This window comes from Mobula hypostoma, chromosome 1 (genome assembly GCF_963921235.1).
Source record: "Mobula hypostoma chromosome 1, sMobHyp1.1, whole genome shotgun sequence".
Taxonomy (NCBI): Eukaryota; Metazoa; Chordata; class Chondrichthyes; order Myliobatiformes; family Myliobatidae; genus Mobula; species Mobula hypostoma.
In genome coordinates, this window is record NC_086097.1 from 87,506,330 (window position 1) to 87,520,998 (window position 14,669).

Sequence of the window (14,669 nt, forward strand, 5' to 3'; positions counted from 1 at the left end):
CTGCGTTGCCTGGGGACAAACTGCTGCCCGTTTATGTAAGCATGAGATGGATACTGAGTTATAGCTTTTATCTTGGACAATATTAACCAAAATAATGTAATTGCTTCTGTATAAAATGGCCACTGGTTTTGCTTATACCGTAATAGCCATTCAAAGTAATTGAGAGGAAGATGACATAAATGCAGATATTTTGAGTCTGACACTGACTTGAGTCGATAAAAAAATATCCGCTTCAAAGCGCTTTCAGTGTACTGTGAAACCCCATCCGACAGTAATGGTGGATGGGGAGAAGATAATTAAATGAAAAGGCTACCCTGCGATAACCATTACACTCATGAAGCTTAGATTTTCTACAAATGACACACTAAATTGCAATGTCTGTGTTTACAAAATTAACCGTTCGCCGTTTCCTTGGGAAACCGCTAAGAAAGTTGAAAGAGTTAAGTCGCCCTCTGCCCCAGTCAGCGTGCCGCTCCTCGGCAACAGCACAGCCAACCGCCCTCTCCTGCACTTCAGTATCGCGACGTTTTGCCGCAGTGACCTCAGACGTTGGAGGTGGATTGGCCTGAACTTTTTCGGCAACTTCGAACAACCGGCTGCACTCGGGGCAGGGGGTTGGTTCTGAGGCAGGCAGGCACATCGCTATACGGCGAGCCGTTGCTTGGACGAATCGGGCGCTCTGACTGGGATCTTAAATCTTACCTCGGAGTCTGGAAAATAAAGAGCTTCGCTGCCCTTCAGTTCAAAAACGGGCAATTCCAGCACACTTGCGGGTAAGAAACCACAGCTTTTTTTCCAATACAAAAAGGAGAAATAATACGAGAGAGAGTCTGCATTGATATGTAAGCGCTCGAAGCTGCAGCTTTGGTCCCTCTTTTGTTGACGGTGCGCTAAGCTCGGTGACTGCAGTTCCCCTCACACACACTTACTGGTATCTTACATTTTCTCAAGAATGTTTGGAATACTTATAAAGAATCCGGGTGGATCAAAATAATCTGCTCAACATAAAACTTTATACACTGCCACTAGAAAGATCCTTGCCGCTGGTGGCAGACTGTCACAGATGTAGCAGATCGCTTATTTAACTCGGATCTCAGTTTTTTTTTTCGGTTCAGCGCTTGTACAGAAGCAGTGAAAAATCTGCGTTGAAATACTAAGATTACCCACCTCATAGTTACAGAAGAATGACACAAGTTACAAATATTGTGGGAGTGGGTATGATTATATTCAGTACAACAAGCTTCAGAAGCGGCAGTAAATGGATCAGAAGCCAAAACTGATTTGAGGCCGTTCTATTGTGCCAGGACCGGGTGGTTATACAGACATACAACGATTGTTCACAATATCACGGCCGGTTGAATGAAAATAAATGAATGTGACGCCGTGCCTGTTTCTCTACGTTGGTCATTTCTGTTTTGAAACACTCAATGTTTTCATTAATATATTTCTTGTAAATTACTGCAAAATGACCCCAAGAAAGGATCGCTGTCTGAAAAGGTTCAATATCTCAGCTTGAATGAGAACGTCACTTCGTTTATAATCTAATTTTCTCCCAGTGAAAAATTTAACGCTTCGGTTCAGATGAAAATCGTTTTTGGCAGCCAAACAAATGTCTCCGGCTGGAAGACGTAGGTGACGGCGAATCATTCACCTGCTACTGTCCGGGTAATTTGCTGTGTGACAATTTTACCACGTTTTTTCTTTCACTGTAGACATTTCGAGTACAAGTGAAAATGCCCACTTTGAAATGCGGGTCCGCGGTAGGAGTGCAGAGAAACTTCATGAAAATTGCTTGTTTTCTGGCATCTCTGCGCTCCACTCATGAAAGAGATCGGAAAACGACTCTTAAAATCAAATGACATTTAAGCACAAATATGTGCAAATTTATCTTTCTTGCTCTTCTGGTACATTATTTTGTTTATTTCTACCCTTCTCTGCATATGGGTGTTCAATAAGATTAATGTGTTGATGGCGGTATTATTTTATTGTATTGCAATATCCTTATTGAATTTCCTTTGGGAAATTTTTGATCCTTTCGCCATTTGTGAAGTCACTGTCGTTTACAGTAATTTTCATACTAATCGAGACTGCCTTCCTCATCGCATACACGCACAGGTAAAGTAGCCACCAGAAAGGTTTACGGAGACTTATCCGTGCATTCTTTTGGTGCAGTCCCATGAATATTTCCGGCACCCCCCCCCCCGCCCCATGGGCCTCCCTCCCCACCGTGGTTTGCAAAGTTCATTCATGGCAAGAAACAAACGGATACTTTTGCAATACTATTGCTGTGAGTCGTTGATATTGCTAAAAAGACCGTGATGGGCAGCTAATCGCCACAGTTAGCAGCTTCATTTCTCAACGTGGGCGGTGGTGCAGGCCATTTGTTTCTTTTGCTGAGTGTCATCATCGGAGGCGCCACCTGAGTAAGTGCTCGAACACCTCAAGCTGCAACCTGGTGACCAGTCCTCCCTCCTGCCTTCTGAGGGGCTCTTGCGGCCGGAGCTGCCGCATCTGATTGGCCAATTCCTGAACGTCAATCAAGCTGTCGCTAGGCTCTACCCGTCGTCAAGGAAGAGGAGCGAGCCGAGCTCGCGGCTGCACAGCGCAGTAGGTTGAGAGGACGAGACCCGCTGTGCAGAGGTAAGAGCGTGGCAGGATTCACAAGCACTTGACAGGCAGTTTCAGCCAGTGAAAGGCCTAGTGGAGGAAACATATGTATCTGGCACCATAACTACCACGTTGGCTACGAGTCACAGTGTTAACCTTCAATACCCACTCTCCTTCTCCAACCAGCCGCCCACTCAGCGAGAAGCCTGCAAATTGGATACAGGTGGGTAAAGGGAGATAGCAGCTTTTAATGGTTTGATCGTTGCCTACTTAAAGAAAAGTTGTTGTGCTAGTTTAAGTCGCCTTCGCTATTGATAGCAAACATGCAACATGATGATGCATTCTGATGTTAATGACATCATTGTTGTTTCAGTGAACAGGCTTTGTCAGTCGTGCGATAGGATTTTGGTTCATTGCCTAGTGAATGAATACAATGCTTTTAATTTTCTGCCCTTAAACTTGTACTATATTTAAAATAATGACGACCTTCAAAGTGTTGCAGTCTAATTTGTGATGTTCAGCTGACGAGTCAACTGGTTTATTCAGTCACCATCGCCTTGAGATGCGATAGAATATTTTCCTCAGTATTTACAAGATGCACAAGTTCACGCACAATTACAATTGACCACTTAATACTCGTACACAATCTAAATGTTTCAATTTATTTTGTAATTCTAATTTTATCACTTTCATTTATATTACATCCTGGCATCCATGATGTTTAACAACCTTTAAGTCACTTTATGATGTAATATATGTAGGCTCTGTACGGGGGGGGGGGGGAACATAGGGTTGCTTTGGATTGCCTGGGACTCCCCTGGTCTGCCTATTGTTCTCAGCAATGTGGTGTAGGGCAGTGGATGGCAATCATGCATTCTCCGTTACACAGCGGAGGATAATCTAATTATACTGACATAGGTAGAAAACATAAAATAATTCCTGGGACTATTCTTTCTTTTAGCCAGCACGAGTATAGAGAGAATTGTTGGTCAAGTAGCTTGGTTAGTGGGTCATTTCCAAGATGTGACCATCAGGATCAAATAAGTGTTGTCTTCTTATAAATTTGAGTGGGGATTGGGGAGGACGATCATGTGCTTGAATTTGGTAGTGATTGGGATATTGTATTATAAAATCTTTGTCAGAATATCAGCCTCTTGTGTGCCTCCTGCTGTCATCCTCTTCACTATGAATTGGGTGACTCCTAGAGGTAACACTAGCAATCAGTGATGATGTTTTAGCATTAAGTAAGAAAGGCAAATAAGATTTGCTCGATATACTCTCAATAAAAGTCACTATGGATTATATTATCAGCGTGGGGGTGGGAGGAATAAAAACCGCATAGGAATTGCTTATCAATGGAATTTAAAAGCAGAATCAGCAAAGGAACCTCAGGGGTGCTTAGTCAGATGGACAAAAGATGTTTGCCCCAAATGTTAGTGTCTATCAGTGCATGTCATTTTTCCAAATTCTAAAAATGATGTCATTTAAAAAGAAGTTCATGTCATTGTTTTTATTTTCAGCCCACATACATCCAATACAGTGATGCATTGTGTAACACATAGATAAACCACTGTAGAGGGTTTTAAGATAAGACCTTAAGACATGGGAGCAGAATTTAGGCCAAGTGGCCCATCAAGTCTGCTGTGCTTTTGCATCATGGCTGATTTATTATCCCTCTCAACCCCACTGCCCTACCTACTTCCCGTAGCCTTTGTTGCCCCGACTAATCAAGAGCCTATCAACATCTGCTTTAAATCTACTCAATGACCTGTCCTCCACAGCCTCTTGTGGCAATGTTTTCCACAGATTCACAGCCCTTTGGCTGAAGGAATTCCTCCTCGTCTCTGCTCTAAATAGATGTCTCTCTATTCTGAGACCCTCTAGTCCTAGACTCGCCCAGTACAGGTAATATCCTCTCCACATCCATTCCATCTAGGCCTTTCAATATTTGATGGGTTTGATCACCCCTCATCCTTCCTATCTCCAGTGAGTAAAGGCCAAAAGCCAGCAAATGCTCCCCGTACATTAACCCTTTCATTCCTGGAGTCATTCTCGTGTACCTTCTCTGGACGGTCTCCAATGCTATCACATCTTTTCTTAGATAAGGGTGCCAAAACTGCTCCAAATGCAGTCTGAACAATGTCTTCTAAAGCCTCAGCCAACACATCCTTCCTCTTGTATTCCAGTCCTCTTGAAATGAATGCATTTGTATTTGCCGTCCTTACGACTAACTCATCCTGCAAGTCAGCCTTTAGGGAATTCTGTACAAGGACACCCAAGTCCCTTTTGCATTACTATCTTTGTTTTGAATTTTCTCTCCATTTAAAAAAAGTGTACTCATTTATTCCTTCTACTCCTCCATCTGCCACTTCTTTGCCCATTCTCTCAATCTGTCCTAGTCTTTCTGCAAACTCCCAGCTTGCTCAACACTAACTGTCCCTCCACCTTTGTATCATCTGCAGACTTGGCCACAAAACCATCAATACCATCCTCCAAATCTTTGAGATATAACATGAGGAGAAGGTCCCAACACCGACCCCTGTGGAACACCACTAGTCGAAAGCAGTCAACCAGAAAAGGTCCTCTTTATTCCTACTCTTTGCTTTCGGCCAGTCAGGAAATATATCCATACTAGTATCTTTCCTGTAATACCATGGACTTTTATCTTGTTAAACAGATTCATGAGTGGCATCTTGTCAAAGGCCTACTGAAAATCCAAGAAAAGAACATCTACTGATTCTCCTTTGTCAATTCTACCTGTTATTTCCTCAAGGAATTCCAACAGGTTTGTTGGGCAACATTTCCCCTTTAGGAATCTATGCTGACTTTAGCCTACTTTATAATGCCTCCAAATACCCTCAAACCCTCTCCTTGATAATGGACTCCGATATTTTCCCAATTACTGAAGCCAGACCCACTGGCCGATAATTTCCTTTCTTCTGCCTCCGTACTTCTCAAATAGTGGAGTGACATTTGCAATTTTCCAATTCACTAGACGCCAGAATCTAGTGATTCTTGAAAGATCATTACTAATGCCTTCACAATCTCCTCAGATACCTCTTTCAGAACCTGGTCTGTAGCCACCTGCTCTAGGTAACTTATTTGCCTGCAGATCTTGCAGTTTCCCAAGCGTCATCTTAGTAATAGCAACCACACTCACCTCTGCCCCCCTACCGCTCCCAAATTTCTGGCATTCTGCTCAGTGATGACTGACACAAAATACATCCACCATTTCTTTGTCCCCCATTACTAACTCTCTAGCGTAATTTTCCGCTAAATGTTTTCGACTATCAGTCAGCAAACCAACTACAGAAGTTACCTAGAGGCACAGTTCTATACTTTCCTATACTGAAGAGTTGGGGTTAAAGTGAGTAAGTTGTGTGCATGCAATGTTGACGCCAGAATCGTGGCAATACTTGCAGGCTGCCCCCACTACAATTGTTGATTATTCGATTAGGCGAAACAATGCATTTCTTCGTATCTTTCAATGTACATGTGACAAATAAAGCTTTATCTTTTCTTTGCACACTAGAATGTCAGGTTTAATTGATATTGGGTGTTGCAATTTCTCATTTTGATGAATAACTCTATGTATGCTGCAGGATGAAGAAAAATTGGTCAATATTCTTAATTTATTACTCAACAAGGAAGATAATATTTCAAAGTGTTTGGAGTATGCTGCAGTGTAGGGGTTATCGAGATTCTTTATCTGAAGACTAATATTAATATTAGTCTTGGAGTAATCTCCCTGATTGTCTCCTTTATAATTCTATTGTGGAGGTATCTTTGTAGGAGGGGTGGGAAATGTATTTGAGGATGTTTGATATTTATTATGGCTCTCTCCTAATTAAACAGTTTTTATATTCTGAAATAAACAATTTGGCCCAATGGCCTATCCCAGTATTCATTGTGATCATGGCTGATCATTTTACTATCCTGTTCCTGCCTCCTTTCACCTCCTTATTGGTTTCCACTGCTTTGTGTAGTAGTGATTTCTACAGGTCCACATTCCTTGTAGTTAAAATATTTCTCATGTGTGTTTGAAATGGCCTACCCTGTATCCAAAGGGTACCTGGCTCTGGACTCTTCACTTCCATTTGGTCTGTGCAGATCCCATAATTTTTTTGTGTCTATGAGGTACCCTCTTATTTTCCGAAATGACAATGAATTTAGGCTTAATTAGAACATAAGACATGGGAGCAGAATGATCTATTTGGCACATCGAGTGTGCTCTGCCATTTGATAAGGAATGATTTACTTTCCCTCTCAACTCAGTTCTCCCTTCTTCCTGTGACCATTGACACCCTTCCTGATCAACTTCTGCTTGAAATATACCCAATGACTTATTGCCAGAGACAGCCATGGAGACTGAATTCCACAGATTCACCACCCACTAGCTAAAGAAATTCCTCCTTGTCTGTTCTAAAGGGACATCTTTCTATTCTGAGTCAGTGCCCTCTGGTCCTAGACACACTCTCTCTATTGGGGGGAGGGGAGAGAAAACCCTTTCCTCTATCTAGGCATTTCAGTATTTGGTAGGTTTCAAAGACACAGCCTCTCCTTGTATTTTTGTTCTGGTATTCCACAAGTAAGTCCAGTAAATCTTACTTTCACCATCTCGATGGAAGAACATTCTTATTGAATAAGGAGGCCAAAGCAGCACGTGCAATTTTCGATTGGCTTACATAGCTGCAGATTGATATCCTGGCTCCAGTGAAGGCCCATGTACCACTTGCCGTCCCAATTATTCACTGCACCTGATGTTTGCTTTTGGGGATTGCTGGAAAACGGTACCAAGTCTCTTTGCACCTTCTCTTTTTCCAATCTAATCTTATTCACAATGTCTTTCTGATCTTCAGTACTTGCCTAGTCTGGCCAAATATGACTCTTGATTCACAGTAGTGTGGATACTCTTAATAGCTGTCAGTGAAAGACATACATAGTGATATCCAGTTAATAAATAAATTGAAAAGTATCCACGACTGCTTTGTTATAATAGAGTGTGGATAGTGCGAAGGAAAATATTCATTTGAAAATTGTTAATAAAAATTGTGTCACTTGAACAAACTGTAGTTTTCCACTTGTTTAGAAATGTTATACTGGCAATACAACAGGAACCTCCAAGTATACCTTAGATTCTGTAATCTTCATTGTGCTTACGTGGCCTAGAAACTGTTCATTATCTGAGCTCCCCACTGTGAAGGTTTAAGTGGGTCATATCAGACTCTGATATCTGGAGCAAATGCATTTTGGTTTTTATCCAATTCTATAGTGTATGAAAAATTTGTGTTTAGGCCATTATATAGGTTATTTGAAAAAAGGAGAACAATTGATAAAAATCATCTTGCTATAATTACTTGAAGTTGAATTTTGCATAATTTTATCATGTTGTGAAATTAATACTTGTGGTGGAATATGCTGGTACATTAGTGTCTTGGCAGCTTGCATTTGTGCAGGAAGCAATTTGTTCTTGGCAGTATAGTTTCAGTGATTGGAAAATCAACGGTGCCTTCCTTTATTGTCATAAGAAAAGATTATAGCTATCTATTTGATCTCCTCATTCCAAGTCATGATTTATGCCATCTTCTGTTACTTCACCCCTGTTTTTTAAGATTATTGGTAGATGTTCTTCAGGTAATTGTTTATCTTCCATTTTTCAAGTTGCATTTCGTCATATGGCAAAGTGTTTAACAAGCATGTTAGTAAAGGGGGAAAAATGGCATCACTTGGAACGAATGACCAAAAGCTTGATCGATGAGGTAGATTTTAAGAGTTTTTTTTTTGAAATTGGGAGACAGGATAAGCATGGAATAATTAAACTTGTTTGAAAAGATTTTTTGAATGAAAGTAATTAAATACAAAACCATGTGAGCATAATTAGGCCATTTGGCCCATTGAGTGTGCTCCACGATTCGACCATGTCTGATTTTATTATCCCTTCCTTCTTGAGAACCTATCAATCTCTGCTTTAAATATACTCAATGACTTGGCCTCCTCAGCTGTCTGTGGCATTGAATTCCACAGATTTATCACCCTGTGGCTGAAGAAATTCCTTCCCATCTCAGTTCTAAAGGAATGTCCTTGTATTCTGAGGCCGTGCTCTCAGGCTCTACATTCCTGCACTATTAGAAGCATCCTCTCCATGTCCACTCAATCTAGGGCGTTCAATATTCATTAGGTTTCAATGAGATAGCCATTCACTGTTTTAAACTTCATTGAGTACAGGCTCAGACCCATCAAGCACTCCTCATATACTGTGCACTATAAATTAGCTGGAGAAGGATACAAAAATAGTCAGTGCAGATTTCACAAGCAATAGAAATGTTTAGCAAGCTTTATTGGATCCTTTAGACGTGGTAATAGAAAAGGTTGGAGTAAAGTAGTGAATGTGATCTGCATTGACCTTGAAACCCCTTTGATAAAATGTGCATTAGGGACTCCATTCTGAAGATCAGCATTTTTAGATTCAGAAGTTTATTTGCAGAACATATTGTGAATTAACTACATAATGGAAAACACAGTAATAGTTGTGAAGAGTCATTCAAATTGACAGAAGTGGTATTCTACCGGAAATGTTGTTGGAATCATGGTTGTTCACAAGTTAGATGAAGGATTTGGGTATTTCTGAAATTAAATTTGAATTTTAAGGGTATGGTTAATATTGAGGGAATTGTGCCAAAATATGAGAAAACGTTAGTTACCATGCAGAATAGGTGTGTGAAAAACAAATGTGTTTCAATATAGATTTGTGTGATGTGCTTTTTTCTTGGGAAGAATAAGTAGGCCATGCTGTTCTTGGTTAATAAAAGCTTAAATAGCATAGTTGTACATTAAAATAGAAATGTAGTAACATATGAGGCCATGTTAAAGCTGCAACAGCTTTGGTTCTTATTCATTGGAAGAAACTTCAAAAGTAGAAGTTGTGTTCATCTCTAATGGTTCCCTGTTTAGGATACATTTTACGTTCTGGTATCTATTTCTAAAAAAATATGAAGGCACTGGGGAAAGGACAAATAAAAGTACAAAGTAATAATAACAGAACTTTAGAAATTAGTGTATTGAATAGCAACCTGATTTCTTGCAGGTCTTAAGAACTGTAAACATTGTAAAAAAAAAACTAGACAGTGTTTTCTGGTATTTTTGGGGGCGAAGGTTATGATAACCAAGGAGTGTAAAAGAAAAAAAGAAATCAGTAAAATCAGGAGGTTCATGAGAAACTCCCTGACCCAGAGTGAAGCACTTGCGAAACTTGCTTTCTTGAGCACAAGCTGAAGTACAGTACAGTACATAGTATTTATTAATGTCTTTTAAGGGGAATGAGATTATGATGGAGGGAGGAAAAAAAGCTGATAAGGCTTTTTTCAGTGTACTCCGTCCAATCCTGTGTGGACTATAAACACTGGTCTGTCCCTGCACAGCCACATAACTCCACTTTAATACTGATTTTCTTACAATATTCTTTAATTGATAGTACTTTAATTCTGTGCTTCAGGTAGGATTTACATTTTTTACTTTTCATAAATTTTTTATTATGCATTCATACTGCTGTTGTGGGAAGTCATAACATCATCTCTGAAATTCTTGTGATTTGACTGAAAATCATCTTTTGATTTGAGTTTAACTTGAATAATATAAAATACTGAATTTGTAGCATAGAAACTGTGTGGGCATTTGACCCAGTAGTTCTACGCCTTCGTTGATATTCAAGTGACCTTCATCCACCTTGCTTAACCCCAACGATATGTCCTGTTTTTCTTAGCCCTTACTGCATTTTTAGCTTCTCTTTAAAAGCATCTTTGCCTCAAATGTATCTTCTGGTTGTAAGTGGTACCCAATTATCATCACCGTTGTTGAAACCTATATTTTAGTAGCTTATTCTAGAACCACTGAAAAGAATTTTATTTTTAGTGTGGATGAAATGTTTGTTAAATGACACTGTAATTTAATTCTTCAGTCGTTGCTGGGGAGAAACAATCCTTTGCTTTCCTGCAGTATGACGCAAAATATACCCAGTGGATTAATGAAGTGCATATGTATAGAAATAAGAATGGATGGACATTTACCTAGGTGACAGTCAACATAATGTGGATGTATTTGTGACGTTAAATATCGTTATGCTCTTTGCATTATCCCTGTAATTCCTTTCTAATATTGCAACACTGATATACATGTGTCAAACAGCATATTTTAAGGTAGTTTCAGGGAATTAATTACTAGCAAAATATTAGCTTCAGGGCTGAATATCTATTTATACATTTAATATTCATATGAATAAATGATCTTATTAAATAAGGTAATATTTTTCCAGCAAATCAATTTTTTTTTGTGCAGCAAACAAAACTTGCTCATGCTACAGTACTGGTGCATGGTGAAATTTTAAGTGTCCTGCTTAGGCATCAGCATCAATGAGTGTGCGAGTTGTCCCCATGGAAACCAAATTGCATGCTTGCACAACCACTTCACACTGCATTTTTGACTGAAACTGCGTGTTTAACATATGTCTGATGAAAGAAAAGCCAAGGCGGTTAACCCCTGTTGGCATGTGGGTCAGGTAATGGTAGACTCTGAGCTCTGTATATTTGCACATTCTTTTAAGACCTTGATAAAGTGTAGCCTGTGCCTGGGTGCAATGAGATTTGTGAAACAGTAAGTTATACAAATTGGGAGCAGGATCTGGAACCAGTCACATGACCCTACTCGGCCATTTAAGAAGATTGGCGCTGGTCTGTTTGCAACCTCAACTCCATGTTCTTCTCTAGCACTTGTAATCTTTCACTTTTTTGCATATTAAGTGTCCATCCATACGCCTTCAAAATTTTCAAAAACCCTGCTTCTACTACCTAAAGCCTCATGACCCAGTAAAAGGGAAAAACATGGTCTCATCTGTCTAAAATGGGTGAACTCCCCTTCAGTTTGAAATTATCTCAAGATAAATGCCCTCTCAAGACACTCAAGATTTTGTGCTTCACTTTAGTCAATCTAGTCCCGTCTTAGTCTCGTACACTCACAGATCCAAAATTGGTTTCTTCAGCCTGTTCTGTGAGGCAGCTAGCCCATTGCAAATGTTAATTGAGTCAGTCTCTGAAATAAACCAGACAAGGGATGGATCCAGATAAAATTACAGTGCTTGGACAGAGACTGGAAAGGTTTAGCAGGATATGTGCTGGACTCTGGCAAATGGGGTTAGGGTGGATAGGCACTTGCTTGGCATCGAAGTTGGGCTGATGGGCACTATTTCCATGTTGTGTAATTTAGTAAATCTATGGATTATGCCAATGCATTTGTGAGCCTTTAACTAAGACTTCCAAAGTGTTCTTGCAAAATCCTAGGTAACGGAAACAATCTTTTTACCTTGTGTATTCAATTTCTTAGTAATAAATAACATTGTTAGCTTTCCTAATTACTTTTATATTTAATGCTAGCTTGTTTGAATCATGCGCAAGGAAGCACATACCTCTTTGGATATGGGAGGTCTGCAATCTCCCATTATTTAGGCAATAATACAGGTCCTGTAAGTTATGACAATGTATTTAAATAAAACCATAGACCAATCAAAGGCAACGGGTAGTTAAACCAGACTTCATATTTTGTTATGAAATGAACTTGCACATGGCAGAAGGTGCCTATAGCACAACAGCCACAAGAAAATCCATCAGTGTTTTCCCAAACACTTGTTTGTATATATGTGTTTGTTACCTGGGGAGGACCTGTGTTGGGTTTGATTTCGAAAAGTAGATAACTTCACATTATCTCACATTATAGCTTCATTTGTCATATCTTTTTCTACTCACTTCACCCGTCTGTAATGGCTTTTAGCTGCCTTGGGTCCTCTTCGCAATTTTTGTTCCTGGTTTTTGGAATTTTTTTTTTATTGTCATGTATACCAAGAAACAGTGAAAAGCTTTTGTTTGTGTGCCATCCAATATTTAATTCTATGTGCAAGTGTATTGTAGTGGTAAACAGAATGCAGAATATAGTGCTGTAGTTACAGAGAGTGTGGTGCAGGTAGACAAATAAAGTGTGAGGTTGGGGGATCTAGAGTTTATCTTGTGCAGGAGAGGTCCATTTAAAAGCCTGATAATAGTGGGATAGAAGTTATCCTTGAGCTGGGTGGTATGTACTGTCAAGCTTTATTTTCATGTGGTCTTGGGCAGAGCAGTTGTCAAACCAAGCTGTGATACACTTGGAGAGGTTGCATTCTACGATGCATGCACATAAAGAAACTAAGGGTCATCATAGTTATTTTTATATCATCAAATTTAAAAACCATATCAAATTACCTAAACAAATTGTAAAAAATTAAGATTTCAGTTCTGATCTCTCTGGCACAACACTTACCCACTAGATAAAAAGACGGATTACGTGCTTTCTCTGTTTCCTATGTTAACCAATCTTCTACCGAGCACTATATCATTATACTGTGAGGTCTTTTTTTCTGCAATAAATTTTGATGTGCCACCTTAGTGAAGTATTATGCATCCGTTGGTTCCCGTGTGCTAGTTCAAGGAATTACAAAAATTTGCTCATTTATTATTTAACATTCGCAAAACCATCTTAATTTTCACTGAACATCTTGAATTTTTTGATTTGCTCTGCTATTACTTCGTAAGTAGTTCTTCCAGATCGAAGATTATTTAATTTTAGACTGTTTTGTTGGTTGTAGATATGATATGGAAATACAGATTCTTCAAGTGATGAGGTAAGTAGTGACTGACAGCATAAGTGTCTGTATCCTCTCCAAATGGATTAATTCAAGATACTACATCCAAAATGCTACATCTCCACTTTTGATTGGTAATGAGCCAACGATTCTCTTGAGTCGGTGGGTACAATGGTATTTCTTCAAGAAACTCTTGATTGTATCCTTCAATATTTCACTCTGTTTACCTGGCCATCTCTTTCCATGAAGGAGCTTGGAAGAGCATCTATTTAGGAGTCTGGTGTTGGGTGATGATGTTGTCTGAGAAGGTGCCTGAGTGTAACTTGGGTCTTAATATTGAGGACGTTGACTTTGGAGATGATCCTGATATTGGCTTGCTCATGTTTTTTTTTCCATTGAGGTTGAAGGATGTTATGGATGCTGTGTTGGTGGCATTTTTCTTTGCCTTAGGATGCTTGCTGCAGATGGTTCAGGACTTGGAACTACATGGAACAGGGATCACTGTTGCCTGAGGACCAGGAACTTTATGTTTGAGGTTCAAATAACTCAGAATCAGATGTGTTATTACTGACATACCTGTTGTAGCCCATTCCCTTCAAGGTTTAAAATGCTGTGCATTCAGAGATACTCTTCTGCACACCACTGTTATGACGTGATTATCACCTTCCTGTCAACTTGAACCACTCTGGTATTCTCTTCTGACTGCTCTCATTAGAAGACATTTTCACTCACTGGAGGTTTTTTTTTCTGTTTTCACACCATTCTCTGTAAACTCTAGAGACTGTTGTGCATGAAAATCCCAGGTGATCAGCAGTTTCTGAGATACTCAAATGATTCCACCTGGCACCAACAGTCGTTCCACAGTCAGCATTACTTACATCACATTTCCTCCCCATTCTGAATTTTGGTTAGAACAACAACTGGAACCCTTGACCATGTCTGCATGCTTTTATGCACTAAATTGTTGCCACATGATTGATTAATTAGATATTACATTAATGAACTGGTATGCCTAATAAAGTGGCCATTGAATGTATAGAAACAGAGAAAACTGACAGCACAATACAGGCTGTTCAGCCCACAATGCTCTGTGTTGTGAAATTTATGGTAGCAGTACAATGCAATACACAAGAAATTCCTTATGTTACAAAAAAATATATTGTGCAAAAAGTGATGGTCCATTTGGAAATCTGATGGCAGAGAGGAAAAAGCTGTTCCTAAAACGTTTTCAGTCTTCTGTATCTCCTTCTGGATGGTACCATTGAGAGCATATCCTGGTCGGTGAGGATTGTTTAATGATGGATGGTGCCCCCTTAAGGCATCATCTGTTGAATTTGTCCTGAATGGTGGGGAGGCTAGTGACCATGATGAAGCTGGCTGAGTTTATTCCAATCCTGTGCAT

General features: G+C 39.6%; 1 protein-coding gene across 11 annotated transcripts in view; it reads left to right on the plus strand.

Moving 5' to 3' along the window:
- Positions 1–528: 528 nt before the first annotated feature.
- The window catches only part of sipa1l1 (signal-induced proliferation-associated 1 like 1), a 444,836-nt gene continuing 430,695 nt past the window's right edge, over positions 529–14,669 (plus strand). For 9 of the 11 annotated variants that reach the window (XM_063052303.1, XM_063052359.1, XM_063052321.1 and 6 more), the window contains exon 1: positions 529–773. The gene's annotated coding sequence lies outside the window, so the exon portion shown is untranslated. Of the gene's footprint in view, positions 774–2,454; positions 2,831–14,669 lie in introns of those variants that run through there. The other 2 variants (XM_063052313.1, XM_063052330.1) reach the window with 1 other exon arrangement.